Source organism: Dendrobates tinctorius, unplaced genomic scaffold (assembly GCF_039654945.1).
Source record: "Dendrobates tinctorius isolate UK_male_01 unplaced genomic scaffold, ASM3965494v1 ptg000029l, whole genome shotgun sequence".
NCBI lineage: Eukaryota > Metazoa > Chordata > Amphibia > Anura > Dendrobatidae > Dendrobates > Dendrobates tinctorius.
Window position 1 is genome coordinate 59,780,626 of NW_027361697.1, and position 20,272 is coordinate 59,800,897.

The following is a 20,272-nucleotide window of genomic DNA, read 5'->3' on the forward strand; positions in this document are numbered from 1 at the left end:
ATCGAAGGCTTAGGGGTGATCTTATTACAAGGTATTAATATATGCGGGGACAGTCAAAGACCTTTCTAATGATCTTTTTACTCTTAGACCTGTGACGGGGACAAGGGGGCATCCTCTACGTCTGGAGGAAAAAAGGTTTAATGAAACTGCTTCCTGTGCCTACCTCAGCCACAGCTGAACTGAGTGAAAACCCTACAATATTTATATTTTTCCGACACTTTATAGCATACATACCTTTTATTGTAGAGGTTATGGTCTATCTCTACTAGTAGCATGTTGTTTTTCTGCACTAATTTGCACACATTATTAGGCATTTATTTGTTTGGTTACCTATTCAACATCTTGCAGACTTGGAACTAGCACTACAGTGCTGTGGTCGTGTTCACACCTTGTGTTATAGCCTTTATGCTTTTTAATTGTTTTTATATATTTTTTGTCTGGCTTGTTTGTTAATAAACTAGTTATACAGATCTATTTTCATGGTGATCCTTGTTGATACATACTACTTTTTCTTCTATATATTCTGGGTACTAAAGGGCGTCACAGAGAAGGGGGCAATACTTAGCAGATAGGAACACTGCCAATTTGCCATTTGTTGCCCATTTAACTTCCTTTTGTTCAATAATAATAATTGTACTTCCATAGTGACACCATATTCCACAGCACAATAAAACACATAACTAACACATAGTTCACAAGTTACAGAAGGAGTGAGGGTCCTGCTCGCAAGCTTACAATCTATAAGAAATAGGGAGGCCAAAAACAAGTTGAACATGCTGTTATTATGTACGGTCCAGCTATCATTATAATAAATAGGGTATTCATATAAATCTGCAGGATCCGTCATCAGCCAGGATCCATCTGAGTGCAGTTACATGTGCTATTAATGCATGGACTATGTGGAGACATTTAGACCCCTGTCTGTACAATAATCATTTATTGACCCTATGGTGTTCTTCTTTTCAGTGCCCTTTTTCTGCCTAATTGTCATTTATTGCCACTTTATTATTCTTCTGTGATGGAAGGGTACTACAGAGGCATTAAATCACAAATGGGTAGCAATGTGGCACTTGCAGTAAGTGAGCCCTAAATGGAACTTGCAGATATGAAGGTGTGCTATCTGGGCAGGGAATCCTCTCAGTGGTGTTCATATGCAAAACATTCCTCGTGTTATGGAAATTCACATAGAATTGAATGATGAGAAGCGTGAACATGCATGACTAACTGACCATTCAACCCTACCCGGATGAGGGGGGGGATATCATTTTATTATACGGATACAAGGTTATAGTCCCCTGTTCTCAATGTATGTGAGGGTTGCAGAGGTAAGAACCACACTTATGAGACATTTCTGGTAAAAAGTGGCAAAAGCGAGTAAAAAGACAAGGGCTTGGGGCACCAAAGAGCAATTTTGCACGGGGTGCATTTAGTCTAAGGCTGTCCACGGATACACCTTACAGCCTCTCTTGTCATTTTGCTCTGCCCAGTGATAGCATTTGATGGTGGTGATTACTGTTGAGCGATACCTTCCAATATCGGGATCGGATTGGATCGGACTCATAGCACAAAAATATCGGATATCGCCGATTCCGATACCGGAAAACAATGCAAGTCAATGGGACACAAATATCGGAATGAAAATAAACCCTTACTTTACTTGTAGGTTATTCTACATGAAGGAAAACAACTAAGAATAATGTCGAATGTATTGGGGGAGGAAGAAGAACATTAAAGGCATAGAGGTTTAGCCCAATCAAATGGAATAGCAGGAATTAATTTTTTTTTAAGACGTTTGGAATTCCAAAGATATTGACTATGTTAAGCTTTTTTATATTTTGTCAGATATTTATGTTTCACTACTTCCATGCTCTTCACCTTCTTTTTTACTTCTCCCACACTTTCTCCTTCATCATCCTCAGCAGCAGCATCTTTTTCATCAACTTCTTCTTCTTCACCTTATTCATCTTTTTCTTCTTCACCTTCTTCCTATTATTCTTTTTTTTTACATTCTTCATATTCTTCTTATTCAACTACTATTCTTCTTCATATTCTACTTCTTCGTCTTCTTCATATTCTTCTTCTTCATCATATTCTTATTTGTGACAGGCATTCCTGTAGTTGTTATCTATAAAAGTTTGAAGATTACACCTTCCGTTCTGCCTGTCACAAAAGATTTACAACAGGATTTGTCCGCGTTCAGTTTTGCCTGCAGCAGCAGGTATTTTCCAGTGGCACCATGAGGAGGAACGGACTCACCCCCATACACTGCTTAGTCTTCTTCTGCTTATAATTTAGATAATATCTTTTGCTCTGATTTTTAGTCTTATACTTAATGTTGTTCTGCTTTTTGTTCTGCAGCTTCTTGTTCTTCTGCTTCTTCATCTTCATTCTCTTGTTCTTCTGTATCTTGGTGGTTGTCTTCTTGTTCTTTGTCCTCTTGGTCATCTTCTTCAGGGTCATCTTCTTGGTCTTCTTCAGGGTGGTCTTCAGGGTCGTCATCTTTAGGGTCGTCATCAGGGAGATCCAGAGTGATTGCCAAAAACCATTTCAAAAAGCTTGAACTTGGAAATGTAGCAGAAGGTACAAGAAGGCTGAGGAACTGCTGAGAAGCAGCTGACGGTACTGGAACCTGGATGTGTAGCCAAAGGTACAAGAGCCAATGGAACTACCGAGGACCAGCTGATGGTACTGGAACCCGGTTACTAAGCAGGAGGTACCTGTGCCAGAAAGCACTACCAAGGACCAGCAGACATTGGTGGAACTCGGATACCGAGAAGTAGGCACCTAAGCCAAAGGCTCTGCCTAGGACCAGCTGACGTTACTGGAACCCAGGGGGACATATTCAAGATTGACTTCCAAAGAACCAGCTAATGTTACTGGAACTCAGATAGGCAGCAGAAGGTACACATGAAAAAAAAAGTTGCAAGGCCGCGAGCTGGCCGAAGTTACCAAAACCCACAGTCCTACAGGGGGAGCTTGTCCTATTGGCACTACAGAACCAGCCTTCATTGCCAGATCCCGCAGCCCAGATAGGAAGCACCTGAACTGCAGGCACCATAGAGTCAGCTAACCAGACCGCAACACGACAGGACAACGTATTGGAGGCAAAGTGACGTTGACACTACCTGGAAACAGCTGGCGTGCTGGAACAGGCTGGGCAGGAGGGAGTGTGACACGGGTGTGTCAAAGACACTTCTGAGCAGCAACTGGTGGTGTTGGAGCCCAGGGTAAATACTAGAAACAGAGTGGAGGCAGAGGCGTAAGTGGAGCAAGTTTAAAATCTGTAGTAGTGTAAATGTGGACAGAGCAGGCAAAATTGCCGGACACACAGCAGGGGATCAGCTGACGTTACTGAACCCCAATAACACTGGAGCATGTGTTGACTGTGCAGACGGCACTTCTGAGCAGCAACTGGCGGTGTTGGAGCCCAGGGATTACAGGAGAAACAGAGTGTAGCCAGAGGCCTAATTGGAGCAAGTTTAATATCTGTAGTAGTGTGAGTGTGGTCAGAGCAGGAGAAATTGCCGGACACACAGCAGGGGATCAGCTGACGTTACTGAACCCCAATAACACAGGAGCAAGTGTTGACTGTGCAGACGGCACTTCTGAGCAGCAACTGGCGGTGTTGGAGCTCAGGGAGTACAGTTCAGGTGGTAGAAACATGAACACAACAGGAGACCTGGATACTGTTGCCAACCAATTATTTAATCTGGAAGAGGACTGGCAAATTCCAGCGAGATCCAGGCCTTGTTCATTTTCAGAAAAGTAAGCCAGTCAACGTTATCGGATGATAGTCACATGCGACTGTCTGTTAGTACACCAACTGCGGCACTAAAGACGCATTCCGATAATACACTAGCAGCAGGGCAAGCCAGCACCTCCAATGCATACTGGCTAAGCTCTGGCCATGTATCCAGCTTAGAGACCCAAAACTTGAAGGGGGAAGAGCCGTGTGGGAGAACTCTGAGAGTGCAAGACATGTAGTCTGTCACCATCTGACGGAAACGTTGTCTCCTGCTGACTGGAGCCGTCTGTGATGGTGTAGACATTTGTGGCGGGGACACAAAACTTTGCCACATTTGGGTCATACTGGTCTTGCCTTTTGCTGAGGCGCTGCTTCTGCTCCCTCTTTGTGCAGAGCTTCCTCCACTGCCTCAACGCACTGAGCTGCTTTGTAAAGCACTAGCAGCACTGCTCTCGGCTGGAATGGAGAACATGATGGAATGCACCAGTGTGTCTTGGTACTCTCGCATTTTACACTCCCGGTTCAACAGTGTTATGAGGCTTTGTAAGTTGTCCCGGTAGCGAGGATCTAGGAGGGTGTACACCCAGTAATCAGCCGTGTTGAGAATGTGGGCGATGCGGCGGTCGTTTCTCGGGCACTGCAGCATGAAATCAACCATGTGCTGCAGACTGCCAACTGGCCAAGAAACACTGTCCCCTGCTTGAAGCATCATCTCTGCCTGCTCTGCATCACCCCACCCTTGCTCTACATACTGACTTCTAGAGCATTGTGTACCTCCCTCCTCTGGACAGATGTCTTCCTCCTCCATTGACTCCTCCTCATCCAATTCACAAAGTGTCCCTTGCCTAGGCCTTTGTGAGGAACCATTTTGCGCAGACTGTCCAGAAGCAGATGGCATTTGTGACCCCTCATCCTCCACCTCTTCCACAACCTCCTCCCTTAGTGCTTGCAGTGTTTTTTCAAGCAGGCAGATAAGGGGGATAGTCATGCTGACTAGTGCATCATCTACACTCGCCATCTGCATGGAATCATCGAAGGCACGAGGCCCACTCAGTGGTGGTGAAGTGTGAACGGCGCGCAGTGCGACTTGCATGCGCCTGATGCAGCTGGTACTCCATTACTGCTGCCTGCTGCTCACACAACCTCTCCAAAATATGTAACGTTGAATTCCACCTGGTGGGTAGGTCACATATGATGCGATGTTCCGGAAGGCGGAATCGGCGCTGCAGAGCTGCAATGCGCGATCTTGCCATGCTGGAACGCCGCAAGTGAGCGCACTCTATGCGGACCTTGTGCAGCAGTGCATCAAGATCCGGATAGTCCCTCAAAAAGCTCTGCACAACCAAGTTGAGCACATGTGCCAGACATGGGATGTGAGTGAGGTTGCCTAGGCCCAGAGCTGCCACCAGATTTCGGCCATTGTCACACACTACCATGCCTGGCTGGAGATTCGCTGGCACAAACTACATGTCGCTCTCCTGCTTGATGGCATTCCAGAGCTCCTGCGCTGTGTGGCTTTGATTCCCCAAAGAAATTAATTTCAATACGGCCTGTTGACGTTTGGCCACGGCTGTGCTCATATCGGTCGTAACAGGTAAACGTTCACGGGTCCATGTTTAGGTAGACTGTGACGGCTCCTGCAGCACTGATTCAGAGGAACTGGAGTATGAGGAGGAGTCAATGTGTACAAACTGGATTCCTGCAATCGTTGGAGTTGGCAGAACACATACAGCGCCACTCTCAAGATCTGTACCAGGCTCATAGAATCATAGAATCGTAGAGTTGGAAGGGACCTCCTGGGCCATCTGGTCCAACCCCCTGCTCAAAGCAGGATTCGCTAAATCATCCCAGTCAGATGTCTGTCCAGCCTCTGTTTGAAGACTTCCATTGAAGGAGAACTCACCACTTCTCGTGGCAGCCTGTTCCACTCATTGATCACTCTAACTGTCAAAAAGTTTTTTCTAATATCTAATCTGTGTCTCCTCCCATTCAGTTTCATCCCATTGCTTCTAGTCTTTCCTTGTGCAAATGAGAATAAAGTTGATCCTTCTACAATGTGACAGCCCTTTAGATATTTGTAGACAGCTATTAAGTCTCCTCTCAGTCTTCTCTTTTGCAAACTAAACATTCCCAAATCCTGCAACCTTTCCTCATAAGACAGGGTTTGCAGACCGGTCACCATTCTGGTCGCTCTTTTCTGAACTTGCTCCAGTTTGTTGATGTCTTTTTTAAAATGTGGTGCCCAAAACTGGACACAATATTCCAGATGAGGTCTGACCAAAGAGGAGTAGAGGGAAATAATGACTTCACGTGATCTAGACTGTATGCTTCTGTTAATACATCCTAGAATTGCATTTGCCTTTTTTGCTGCTGCATCACACTGTTGACTCATATTCAGTCTGTGATCTATTAGTATACCCAAGTCTTTTTCACATGTGCTGTCACTTAGCCCTATTCCTCCCATTCTATATATGCTTTTTCCATTTTTATTGCCCAGATGTAGTACTTTGCATTTCTCCCTGTTAAAAACCATTCTGTTAGTTGCTGCCCACTTCTCCAGTTTATTTAAATCTTTTTGAATCCTCTCTCTCTCTTCTCTAGTATTAGCTATCCCTCCTAGCTTTGTGTCATCAGCAAATTTAATCAGTTTACCCTCAATTCCTTCATCTAAATCGTTGATAAAGATGTTGAACAATACAGGGCCCAGGACAGAGCCCTGTGGTACCCCACTTGAGACATTCTTCCAACTGGATGTGCAGCCATTTACGACCACTCTTTGGGTCCGATCACTAAGCCAGTTATGAATCCACCTAACAGTTGCCTTGTCCATTCCATACTTAATCATTTTTTCAATAAGGATAAGGCTCCACAACATTTACCCAATGGGCAGTGAGGGTAAATGTTGTGGAGTCAGGTGGACCTTGCTACTGATGGCGTTTAGTAACGCATGTTTAATTTTTCCCTCCACATGCTTTTGCAGGGCAGGGATGGCTTGCCTGTTGAAATAAAAGCGGCTGGGCATGTTGTATTGTGGGACTGCCAATGCCATGAAGTTACGGAAGGAGTCAGTCTCCACCAGCCTGAATAAGAGCATTTCAAGGGACAGTAGTTTTGCAATGCCAGTATTCAGAGCCTGTGCTCGGGGGTGGTTTGCCGAGTATTGGCGCCTTTTCTCCCATGCCTGTGCTACCGATGGCTGTAGACTGGCCTGGGAGTGTGAGGATGACAGGGAACGTGGTGCTGTGGGTGGAATGACACTGTGTCTCTGTACAACAGTGCCAGAGGTTCTTCTATGGTGATCCTGTGAGGAAGCCAAACCAGCTGTGTGTGAGCTGGAGGAAGAGGCTACAACAGGAGCTGAAGAGGTGGTAGGTGGCGCTATAGGTTGGCCTAGGTCTTCAGTGTGTCTTTGTAACTCCACCACGTGCTTGGTCCTCACATGTTTCCACATATTTGTGGTATTGAGGTTGCTGACACTTTTCTGTTGTGAGTTCATTTTCCCCTTCACCGTTGATGTCTGATGAACTCCCTCTGCTGGTGAAGAGAGGTAGTGAAATTGATTGGGATGGGAAAAACCTGTCATCTAAACAGGCGGAGCGTGATTGGACACCCGGAATCACTGAGTGGATATAAGGCAGCTGATGCCCTGCAGGGTTGCTGGTGATCCTTTCTGCTCTGAGATCTTGCAAACCAGTTCAGTACCTGTCTTCTGAAAGCTAAGTTTTTGCTCTCTTATTTTTCCATGAGATTGTGTCTGTTTACTTAGTGTTTGTGTTCTGCCTGCCCTTGTTGGTACAGGCTGAGCTCCATTTTTGTCTCTGGTCAAGTTGACCTTCTGCTCTGTCTTCAGAATATACCTGAGTGCAGATATAGTGATTTTGAAGTCTAGCGACTTCAGGGCCTTTTTCCTATCAGATGGTTGGGACATTTTTGGTAGGGTTTTTTGCGATTTGCAGCCAGCATCTTTTCTGTCCGTTCCTGTTTAGTAAGTTGGGCCCCATCGTTTGCTCAACCTGTCTTTCTGTCTGTGTTTGTGTTTTCATCTGCTTTTCACCGACAATACATCATGTTGGGGACTGTCTATTGCTTTGGGGTCTGCTCTGGGGCAGTTTAGATTTCCCCTTTCTTTCTTTAGGCTTATTTAGTTCTCCGGCTGTGAACGAGGGGTCTAGGGCACCGTAGGAACCCCCCACGGCTACTGTTAGTTGTGTGAATAGGATCAGGGGTCTGCAATCCGATAGCTACCAACCTCTCCGGTTTTCTGGACTTAGCTTGTGTTTTTGTTTTTTCCTCCCTCGGTGACTCATTCATAACAGAATCCCAATCCTGAGGATCACCGCGCAGCAAAGAGATGACAATTTTAACCTGCTGCGCGGAGCTCCTTGTTGAGTTTGGCTTCAAGGCAAAACATAATTTACAATTATTCTTAAAGTTCAAAAATTTAGACTGATCCCCAAAAAACACATCAGGAGTAGGGATCTTTGGTGGCCCACCTTGTCTCGTGATGTCAGGAGTTTTGTGCAGTCCTGTGGGACTTGCTCCCGGTCTAAACCTTGTTCTCGCTCTAGTGGGTTGTTGATGCGTTTGCCGGTGCCCAGGAGGCCATGGACCCATATTTCAATGGATTTTATCTCTGATATGCCTGTCTCACAGAGAATGACTGTTATTTGGGTGATTTGTGATAGATTCTCTAAGATGGTCCATCTTGTACCACTCCCTAAGTTGCCATCTTCCTCAGAGTTGGTGCCCTTGTTTTTGCAACAGGTGGTTCGCTTGCACGGGATTCCTGAGAACATTGTATCTGACAGAGGAGTTCAGTTTATTTCTAGATTTTGGAGGACTTTCTGTTCCAAGCTGGGAATTCAGTTGTCCTTCTCCTCTGCGTTTCACCCTCAGACCAATGGGCAGACGGAGAGAACAAACCAAACTTTGGAGTCATATTTGAGATGTTTTATTTCTGCTGATCAGGATGATTGGGTTTCATTTTTGCCCTTGGCCATATTTGCTTTAAATAATAGAGCTAGTTCTGCCACTTTGATGTCACCTTTTCTTTGTAACTTTGGGTTTCATCCTCAATTCTCTTCAGGGCAGGTGGAGTCTTCTGCCTGCCCAGGTGTTGACACTGTGGTGGAGAGAATGCACCAGATCTGGGACCAAGTGGTGGATAGGTTGTCTCTCTCCCAGGAAAAGGACCAGCGGTTTTCCAACCGTAATAGGAGCATTGGTCCCCAGTTTAAGGTGGGTGATATGGTTTGGTTGTCATCAAAGAATATCTCTATGAAGGTGGCTTCTCCAAAGTTTAAACCTAGATTTATCGGACCTTACAAGATTTTGGAGATTCCTAATCCTGTCTCTTTTCGATTGGCTCTTCCTGTTACATTTAAGATCCATAACGTGTTTCATAAGTCTCTGTTAAAGAGGTTTGTTGAGCCAGTAGTTCCTGTGGTGGCACCTCCTGACCCTGTATTGGTGGAAGGTAATGTGGAATATGAGGTTGAGAAGATACTGGATTCTCGCCTGGCTTGACGGAGACTCCAGTATTTGGTTAAATGGAAGGGTTATGGCCAGGAGGATAATTCTTGGGTCCCTGCATCCGATATTCATGCCGAAAGATTGGTTCGTGCTTTTCATCGGGCCCATCCTGATCGCCCTGGTGGCGTGGATGAGGGTTTGGTGACCCCTCCTCAAGGGGGAGGTACTGTTGTGAGTTCATTTTCCCCTTCACCGTTGATGTCTGATGAACTCCCTCTGCTGGTGAAGAGAGGTAGTGAAATTGATTGGGATGGGAAAAACCTGTCATCTGAACAGGCGGAGCGTGATTGGACACCCGGAATCACTGAGTGTCCAATCACTGCTTTTCACCGACAATACATGTTGGGGGCTGTCAATTACCTGGTGAGCCAGCAATAAAATAGGGTGCCGACTTAACGCGCCCCGACGCGCATTTCGGAGTTGCTCTCCTTCGTCAGGGGGGGAAAAGAGTCCAGACAGGAAGAAGAAGGAAGAGAGAACGCCATGATGGAAGAAGGAGGGAGGCCCGAAGAGCGCAAGGAGGTAGAATGAACCTCCCCGGCGCAATGGCTGAAGGCTCCGATCCGACTTCCAAGATGGACCGCCAGCAGCTGGAGGCTGAGATCACCCAGCTGATGAACCGTCTATGGCCTAGGCAGGAGGCGCTCTGGATGTTGAACTGGCAGCACGCCCGGGAGGGGCCTACGCCATCGGCACCTCCATGCCCAGTACCCTTACCATTGGTGCCCGCTGTAGCTGCTGTCACGCCGGTACCTTCACCCACGGTACCTGTCGCCACTGCACAAGACTTCTCGCAGGCAGCACCCATGAAGCCTGCGGCCACTGCTGTGCCATAGGCAGCGCCTGTCTCCACCAGTGCGCTGCAATTACCGCTGGTCGTGGCCTGCCAGGAGGAGTTACCGGAGGGCTTGGGAGCTGAGGAGGAAGAAGCTGTGCTCCCGCCTGGACCTGGCACAGCTGTGCAGGTCCCACCAGAGACCCCTGCGGACCCGGAGCCGCCATCTGCCCCACCATCGTCCCCAACTTTGGGTCCGGCAGCGCCGGTGAATGTTGTGCACCGCCGGGAGGCTTCAGGTATGACTGCCATCCCTCCTAATGGGTTACCCCTTGAGTTTTCGGGTACTGAGGCTGGCATGCTTGAACTCCACATGGGACAATTAGATGAGCTGTGCTCTCAATTCCGAAGCACTAAGCTTACTGAGATGGGGAAGTGGAAGAAGTCCTTGCTGAAAAGGGTCAGGCTGGAACAAGCACGTCCCATTCAACATCTTCTGGTCCCCACAGAAGAGGCTGAGCAGCTGAAGGGTGTCACCGTACATCATGGGTTTCCTTTGCTACAGAGTCAGGACCCCCGCATTTCACCCTATAAGCGCCCACAGACACCGGTACCACCAGATGTCAGGCCAAAAACTGAGATAGTGGTGCCACTAACTGCAGTCCCGCCTGAAATTGAGGAACAATATCCATTGGTACCAGCTGCAAGTCCTGCAGAATTACAGGCAGATGCCAACCTCACTCCAAGAGAAAAGTAGTACTTGCAATTTGTGGCCAGTCAGCAGGAAGAAGAAAGCCAGAAGTTCATCCCTGGAAGCAGTCCAAGTCCTCAGCTTCCAGTACCCCAGGAGGGGACCACCAACACTAAAGATAACTAACTCACTAACTCTGTTACCCAGAAGGGTATTTGCATCTTTGTGCCTTAAAGTTATTTTTGTTTTTGCTTATTCATCATTTTTCCAGTTTTGCTGCCCAGTTTTATTGGCAGCGTTTTTCTTACTGAACTGTGGAGATCATGGACACTGAATGATCCAGAACTGTGATGTAAATAGTTGCACCTCTTTAGGTGCCCTTTCTTGGTTTTACATAAGTCTGTTAAGAATATGGACTACCTCATTAAGAATAAGGACATTTCAAGACATCTTGGCTAGATCAATGTCTATATTGCACTTATTAATAATGTCTAGCATTTTTGATAGAGAAAGTAAATAGTGAATGCTTTACAGAGTTTAGACTAATGTTTTAATAAAGAGATGAAGGATTTGAATAAAGATAAAGATTTGAGAAATGCGGGTGATGAACCAGGCATCAGCGGTTGTCACTTAAGGTTAACAATAGGAAGTAGAAAAGGTGAAAGAAGAAATGAGTTGATGAAGAATACTTGAAGTGGTAATGAGTTACTGCCAATAGCACTTTTGAATTAGGTACTGTATTAGAACATAGATAGATAGTTAAAATTGTTTGTAACGTTCAAGACTCAGTGCCTCCCACATTGGGAAGTTTAGATAAGAACTGTTAATTTAGCATTATAAAAATTTTGTATGTTCCTGTATTTGTCCATCTTTGCTTCTTCTACAGCTTGCGGACGTGCTGTGTTTAACGGGGGGTATGTGGCGCCCCTGAGGGTTCAGTCACCACAGAGGTACTGCACCTCCTCCTGAGGTGTGGTACCCCACCATCCAGGTAAGGTGGAGACACCTGACCACACTCCAACACCTGCATCCCACACAGCATAGTAGTGTAGCAAAGCACCCTTTGGTGGCTCCCTGCTTGGAACACGAAGTGTGCTGGGAGGCGGGTGGGGTTTAGTCTGCACTAAAAGAGCGGGAAGAATGTAGGATTTAGTCAGTTTGTCACAGGAGTCTAACGAGGTCAGTCTGTGAAAGAAGATCCCCTGAGTGGGATGGATGAAGGAAGTGCTGCAGCCAACCTCAGGGACCTGGGTCCGCTGGCACAGGAAAGGAACAATGATAGAAAGCCTGACTCTCCATAAGAAGGAAACTATTAGTACGGAATGTGAGGAGAAGAAGAGAACTAAGGATTAGGGTTAGAAGAGAACCCTTCCCAAGGTCTAAGCGCAAGGCCGGGGTCCAGTCCCCGAGGTTGTATGGATACTAATGGTCCTGCAGCAGACACCGGAGGAATAGAAGTTGTCACCACTTTATTCCCACACAAGACTTGGGGGCACAACAGCAACGATAGTGAGCCGGGACTTGGTAGCAAGGAGTCCCTGAAGCAGGCTACAGCTGTCTGCCATACAAGTAGAGTTCATAGGAACATCTGACTGGAGGAACTCCAGTGTAACTCAGTACTGTGAGTATTTCACCAAAGGCGCTTAGAGGGAGACATTCAGAAAAGACACATATGTTGGCGGAGTGTTGGAAAGGAGTACTTTGTCTTGCCTGGAAGTTGGCTGAGCTCCTGTCCCGGAGGACACGGCACAAATGCGGGCTCTTGTACCACAATAGACTGTGAGTAAAGCTTTGGAACTACATGCCATGGTGTCCTCCACTTATTCCTGCATCAACCTGCCCGGCACTGCTACCTCTCCTGCGCCCGACACTGCAACATCTATGTGTCACTTCACCTACTCTGCCCTGGGACTACAGCTCTGCCTGTGGAGGGCTATAACATCATTGCTGCACCACACCATCTGTCCCAGAGGATCTGCCTGCAGCGTCGGCTTAACATCTTCATTGCCGAACACCACAGGTGGCGTCACGACTCATTCACTCTAATCATCAAAAGCACACTGAACTTTCCCCCCATTTACAATGGGCGCCAAGGGCCACGGGCCGGGTCCCAGCTGCCGTGACAACTCCCGTTGAAGCTCATCGGGCCCAGTACCGAGTATCCCATGGCCCTGGGAGGGCGACCCAACCACATGCCTTACTCCCTGCCTTCTTCATCTTGGTAGACTGATAAAGATAGGCAGAAAAGTACTAAGGGCTTAGTGTGCTTATTCCTGAACACCTGTAACAGGTATAAGAAACACTAATTTTATAAAGTGTGGACTAGACTTTAATATGAGCTAATGTGGCCTACACAACTGTAAAGTGGAGTGTTTGGTGAACTTTATTAACTTTTTTTTTTTCACAAAAGACACTGGATGTGCCTAAAGATGTAAAACCGATAGTATCACAAACTTTTTGTAGCTATTACAATGCAGGAAGGTAACCTACAATGCAATAGATGAGGCTCCAAAAAATAGGCTAATACTAATCTGGCTGGGGCTGCAGGGCACAAGTCAGCAGAAAGGCTCCTCTATCTACTCCTATATAGTGTTTGCAAACATTCTAGCTGGATACGGATGGAACCACACTAATAGGAGAAATCTGGAAAAATGAGCAGCACTAGTGCAAAAAAGGACAATGTATGAGGCAGTGACGCACGCTGAGTGGACTACAACCGCAGGTGGCTGCAGAACACACTACAGCGTGAGAGGCACTCACACACAGAGACCTCGCAGACAGCCGTGAACAGCGCTTCAAGGCAAAAGAAAGCTTCTCACACAGCAGTTGCTAAAGCAGCCTTGGTAAAGCACAATAAAGCAAATCACTAGCTCAAACTGTCCCACAGAGTCAGAACAGCAGCGTCCTGTCCCTAAGTAAGTTCACAGCAGAGTGAACCCAAAATGGCGGCGGCGGCTTTTATAGTGCATCATGACATCATTTCAGCAGCCAATCAAAGCCATGCCATTAGTTAACATGCCTAACATGCATAACAGGATGTGCCCACACTTCTTAGGATTCCTCATTGGCTGAATAAAATCAAACTGGCTCATTGCATTATGGGAACTTCCGATTCCGGTATTCGATATTCTAAACGTATCGGAACTCAGTATCGGAACTCCGATACCGCGAATATCGGCCAATACCCGATATTGCAGTATCGGAATGCTCAACACTAGTGGTGATGTGAGGTCAATAGAACATTCAAAGTCTAATGTCTAGCTTGTAGGCTAACTTCATGAAAATGTCTTTTGATGGTTTGTGCAGATACTGTTTGATGCCTTAAGGCCCTGTTACACATAACGATGTCCCAGCGATCCCACCAACGATCCGACATGATGGGATCGCTAGAACATCGTTAGGCTGATCGCTGGTTAGCTGTCACAAGACAGCCCCTCCAGCGATCAGGACTAGCGACTCTGGACGCTGTTTTCTAATGTAAACATCGGGTATCCAGGAGCCGCGGCTCCTGTATACCCGCTGTTTACCTTGGAAACCAGTGTCCAGCATCGCTGATCACTGGTCTCTCGCTGCCACACGCACCGATGCGTGCTGGCCAGTGGGAGACTAGCGATTGAAAAACGGCCCAGGCCGATCCAGCACGATCAGCGATAACCGGCAGGGGGGCCGGTCGCTGATCCCCATCACACACAGCGATCTCGCTGTGTGTGACGGGGCCTTTAGGCTTGTTTGTGCCATCTAATCTTACTTGCAGTACAGAATATATAACTATATGCCATTCTTCAAATCTGATAAGACCACGTGGGTAATGAGATGAAGAAGCCTTCACGAGTGCACATCACACCATTCCTATTCTCAGAATTATGATGTGGGGTGGCATAAGGTATAGTAGTCAGACCCCTCTAGTCTTCATTCTATGTACACTAAAAGCTCAGCATTGAATTTATTTGGTATAGGATCAGTGGTACGGCCATTTTTCCAAAGTGTCCTTGGAGCCATTTTACAACACGACAGTTCCAAACTGCATGTTGCTTGTGCTACAATGAGCATCCTTCATGATCTAAATGTGCTTCCATGACTTGCAGCATCTCTGGACTTGCCTCCCATCAAGCACATCTGGGACATCATTGGTTGTCAATTGCAAAGTGAGCAGCCAGCAGAGGATCTTGATGATTTGTCCAAGTGCATTCAGTGTGGCAGAACATTTCTCAGACAAACATTAATAACCTTGCTGATAGCAGCCATGGCGTGTAATCGGAGCTGCACAGAGCACTCATACTCAATGCTGCATAAATATAGATAATTTGAAAACTTTTCTTACATTTTTTCATCATTTGCACATGATTAACACGTGTATTTATCATGTGAATTTTATTATTTCCCAACTTTTCTTTCTTGGCATTGCAATTTCAATATTGAGAAGTGTATTTTCCTTAATTTATTTCTGCATTCTTTTGAAGTCAATAAAGGTCCATGAAAAATATATAGTTTTTTATTTAATATAATCATGATCCCGACTTTGGTGTTCACGGGGTATTCGTTTTTCTCAGTGAACATGACCCATCACCTCTTCGTACATTCCTTAGGAAAAAGATGAGGAAGTCTCTGGCATTTTCTTCCATCCTGATTTTCTATATCACTTCCCAGACGTATCCCGAAATAACCTAACTGCCACCCGCTGCTTGTCTTCCCTTTATTGGCAGAATTTCCATCAGTTTCTTTCTATTGCACTAGTTTAATTTTGTATCCCTCAATAGATAACATTTGACTTTTACTATACAGTGTGGGCTGTGCTACTGTCCTGTGTTCTAGTCCCCATCCAACTGTATGACAGAGTGAGGTTAATATAGGGTCAGCCAGATTCATTACAGAAACACATCTATTGATGTTCCTGTTTAGGTCCCTTATCTTGGTATATTTCCCCTTGTGATAGCATATTGTTAAAAACAAGCTTAATTTTGTCATTTCCGGCCTGATTTCCTGTGAGAGAAGTTAATGCATTTTGAAGAATTCTACTGTTCAAGAATTGTCTTTGGTACTTTATAACTGCAGTTTCTTTGACATAAAATGATTTCTCTCCTATACTGTAAATTATTTTTATATCTTACATACAGACACAATTTTTAGGGTGACCAAGAAGATTAAAAATTTTACTTTTTACTTACTAAGGACATGACCTCTGAAACGCGCAAAGTTTTTCTTGGATTACCCCTTTTTTTTACTTTCTATGTCGGTTTTTAATGGATGCAAATAAATCGTTTTTTTAATTACTGTATATACTTTTTCATTTTTGGTTTCTAGATTTTTTCTTTTTTCCTGTTATTACATCTTAAAAAAGATTATTATTATTACTATTAGCCTGTGATCTTTCATTCTGACAAAATCCTTTCTCTCAGCAAAAATCTTCAATGACAATTAAGGCCCCGTTACATTTAGCGATGCACCAGCGATCCCGACAATGATACGACCCGGTCAGGATCACTGGTGCATCGCTAAATGGTCGCTAATAAGCTGCCAAACAGGCAGATCTCACTAGCGATGCAGCAGCGGTTGGCGGTCGATACTTACCTGTCAGACGCAGCGATGATGACTTCTTCCGCCCGCGTCCATGGCATGCTCGTCGGCGCCAGCAGGAAGCCGACGACGTGAAAACAGCCCAGGACGTTCTCGTGCGATCACCGACAACCGGCGGGGGAGCTGGTCAGAGGTGAGTATCACATGTAGCGATATCGCTGCTGCGTCACAAAATCGGTGACGCTTTAGCGATATCGCTATGTGTAAAAGGCCTTTTAGCTTCCAGCTCACTTGTAAAACAGGTTTGCCTTAAAGGAAATCTGTCACAAGATCTTTATTCCCCCACCAGAGAACAGCATGTTGTAGGGGCAGGGACCATGATTCCATCAAGGTATCAGTTATTGGGCTGCGTGTTACAGTTTTGATAAAATCACTGTTTTATCTCCTGAAGGTGAAAGATAATCGTGATCTAGCGTTGTTAAAAAATGCTCATTTCTCAATTATCTTGTTGTGCAAACAGACTACCGAACACATGTTATTTCATTGGCTGAAATGATCTTTTATGCAGCACAAATGATCTGTCACGTAGTGCCAAGGGACTGTGGGAACCTACCCGATCCCTCAACTAGGAGCACTCTAGTGTTAGGCATCGAGTTTCTCCCTCTGCACAGGAGGAATCCCAAGAATTGCCTTCTGCGGTCTCCCATTCAGTCCCGGACGCAGAAGGGCCTGCCCAGCAAAGACGTCAATCCCAGGGTCTTGCTCAAGCTAGTGCTGTCGGGTTTGTTGCTGCTGCTGTGGGGAGGAGGACCCCCATATAGTGATTGGGCCGGAATCAAGGGGACTGCCATCAGGGTTATTGAAGGAGCTACATCAGGGGGATTACAAAGAGAGACATGCGACTGAAGTTCTCAGGGCAACAGGGGGCGGGGCTAGGAAAAAGGGAGCAGGGGGCACGCTGAGGTGGGAGTTGGGAGAAAGCCAGAGTGAAGGCAGGAAGCAGGGTGACTGGCAGAGACACCGACAGGAGCCTGTGAGGAGAAAACTGCGCATTTACCGACAAGAGAGATGTGAGAGACTGTTACCGGAGACTGCTCCCCACCCCCGTTCTCAGAGCATCATCCCCGCTGCCCCCCACGTTTGTGGGGGAGGATCTTTACCTCAGGTTGTGGCCATGAGTACACGTAACCAGGCCACAGAGGCTTGTGCACTTCCTCCCAGCCTTCTCCCATCACGGCGACCTTGCCATCACCGGCCTGAAGATACGCCACCTCGTCATAGGCGAGGTTAAAAGGCCCGCTACCCCGGCTTTGGGAGAGACTCCTTGATAAAGGACGGCTACAGGTCATCTGGGGAACTGCATCATCACCGCGCACCACCGGCATCGTTTTCTTCAGGGCCTGTTGTGCCCCACCGGCATCGCTTTTTTCAGGGCCTGTTGCGCCCCACCGGCATCGCTTTCTACAGGGCCTGTTGCGCCCCACCGGCATCGTTTTCTTCAGGGCCAGTTGCGCCGCATCGCTTTCTTCAGGGCCTGTTGCGCCCCACCGGCATCGCTTTCTTCAGGGCCTGTTGCGCCCCACCGGCATCGTTTTCTTCAGGGCCTGTTGCACCCCACAGGCATCGTTTTCTTCAGGGCCTGTTGCTCCCCACCGGCATCGCTTTCTTCAGGGCCTGTTGCGCCCCACCGGCATCGCTTTCTTCAGGGCCTGTTGTGCCCCACCGGCATCGGTTTCTTCAGGGCCTGTTGCGCCCCACCGGCATCGCTTTCTTCAGGGCCTGTTGCGCCCCATCAGCATCACTTTCTTCAGGGCCTGTTGCTCCCCACCGACATCGCTTTCCTTAGGGCCTGTGGAGCCCCATTCCTTTCCGGAGTAGCGAGGTGTCAGGACAGCCGCCTCAGCGACCTCTACACGGCCACGCTCATGAAACTGGCAGCCCCCTGGAAGGCTAAGTTGCAATATAGTCTTGTTAAGATTGTTGAGTCCCTGCGTGGACTGTTTTGTCATTAATTTATGTTTGTTCAGCCGAGCCCAGCGGCTACAGTTTGATAAAAGTTATTTCACAAACCACCATCCGTCTAGTGTCTCATCACTGCATCCTGCGAACCTGCTAGACCTACACTGCCATCCCTGGTTCAGCTATAGCAGCCTGTACTAGCCAGCGGCTAGCAGCTCCTGGGACTAAGTCGCTCCACTGAGCATGCCCGTGGTTCAACCTCTCATTGGAGTTCAGGGATCACATGCTCAGGTCCCATGCCTGTTCCGATTGAACCATCAGGAAGGTCCCGGAAGGACGCTGCTATAAAAGGTTTGCATGGCCGATTGGCCATGCGCTAGTATAGAGTCTTATAGCTAAGTGTGTGTGAGATGATGGATGCTTGTGACAGGTGACTGACTCATTATGACTCCCTCCCTTGGTTGTGCATGAGATAGGGTTTGTAGAGTCAGAGTTAGCTCCAAGTTGTGGCACTGCCTAGAGCCGCAGTGCTCCCAGCTCCTCACACATGCTAGCTCCAGAGTGTGTCCATTGAGCACAAGGCACCACTTTACCGCATATACTGCGGTGTCCATCAGAGCGGCGCTGTGCGCAGATAGTGTGCTTTCCAGCTCTAAGCTAGGCTGGTTAGTGGCGTCCGCTAGTGCAGCGCTGCAGGGCTCCCCAGTAGCGGTTTACTCTAAATAAGTTACGTTCTCCTGGCATCGCAGTTGCGGTGCCGCACGCTAGTGAGTCAAGAAGGACTCTAACTCTGTGTCCTTGGGGCAGAATCCTGAGACTCTACACTAGTGCTCCCCTTGCCGGGCTCTGTGAGTGATAACAGGCTCCGGCGTTTATGTTCTGCGGTTCTGTGCTGCAACTGAATCCGCCACTGAACACACCGGGTGACATTAACCCATCTGAATTCAGCCATCATATTACCTTACAGTGTCCGCCATTACCGAGCAGCAGGTAACATCTCTGCATGGTGGACCCCGGGCTGCGAACACACCTTGATACCTTCTTATTATTACTTGGTGCGTTCCGCTAGCCCTAACACCTATGCTATCCCTGTCCCTCAGATTACCCTGGATGATGGTAATGTCAGGGTCTCATACCTTGCTATGCTCCTATCTTACCCTCATCTGTTTCCTCCGCCACCCAGGGAGATGTAAGGCCAAAGTGTATAGGCAAACACTAACCAGACAGACAGGGGTAAACAGACAGGAATAAAAAAAAAGCTACTATCATACAAATACACTCACAAAACAACAGAGTGGGAAACAGGGGAGGAATAGGAAGGGGAAACCAAATGGGAAAGGGTAAGGATAAATATAGAAACCAACTCCACGCAGCAATCTCCAGGAAAAGTCTCCAACCGTCTGCTCCAAACACTGAACTCTCTCCTTCAACTCCAAACCAGGTAGTGGCAACTATCACTGGCAAGGTCAGAAAGCAAGGAGGAGGGTTCTTATACCTTCAGGGAGTTAACAAACTCAGAACAGCTGAGACAATCTGAGACAGAGAACTCAAGGAGTCCAACTAAGTAGTTTAACCCTTCCAGCAGCAGAGCAAAGAAAGCCAGAACTGCTGATAGGATGGTGAAGACGTTCCAACTATCGCACATGTATGTGTAACCAGACACTGCGACCATCTGGCTTCACTCTGTTACGGTATCCCCATTATTTTTAAATAAAAAGAAAAGTGCATTTTATTTTTATTTCAAACAAAAGACTTAATTCTCGCTGTGTCTTTATTTACAATACAACTATAGGATTAGTAATGGATATGTGTCTTATAGACGACTCTCCATTACAAATCCGTAGGCCTAATGTCTCCAGACAATACATGCCATTTTTTTAACGAATGGATGAAACGCGCATTGGGACACTTGGAGAGACCACATTCAGCAGACCACCACCTATGCAAGTGCTCCTTTATCTACTATACCCTAATTTTTGTGCCTTGGTTGGACATGCGTAGTACCAGGTAGTAGTGATTGTAGTGACAATATAAAGGGATATTGTTTATGCACTGA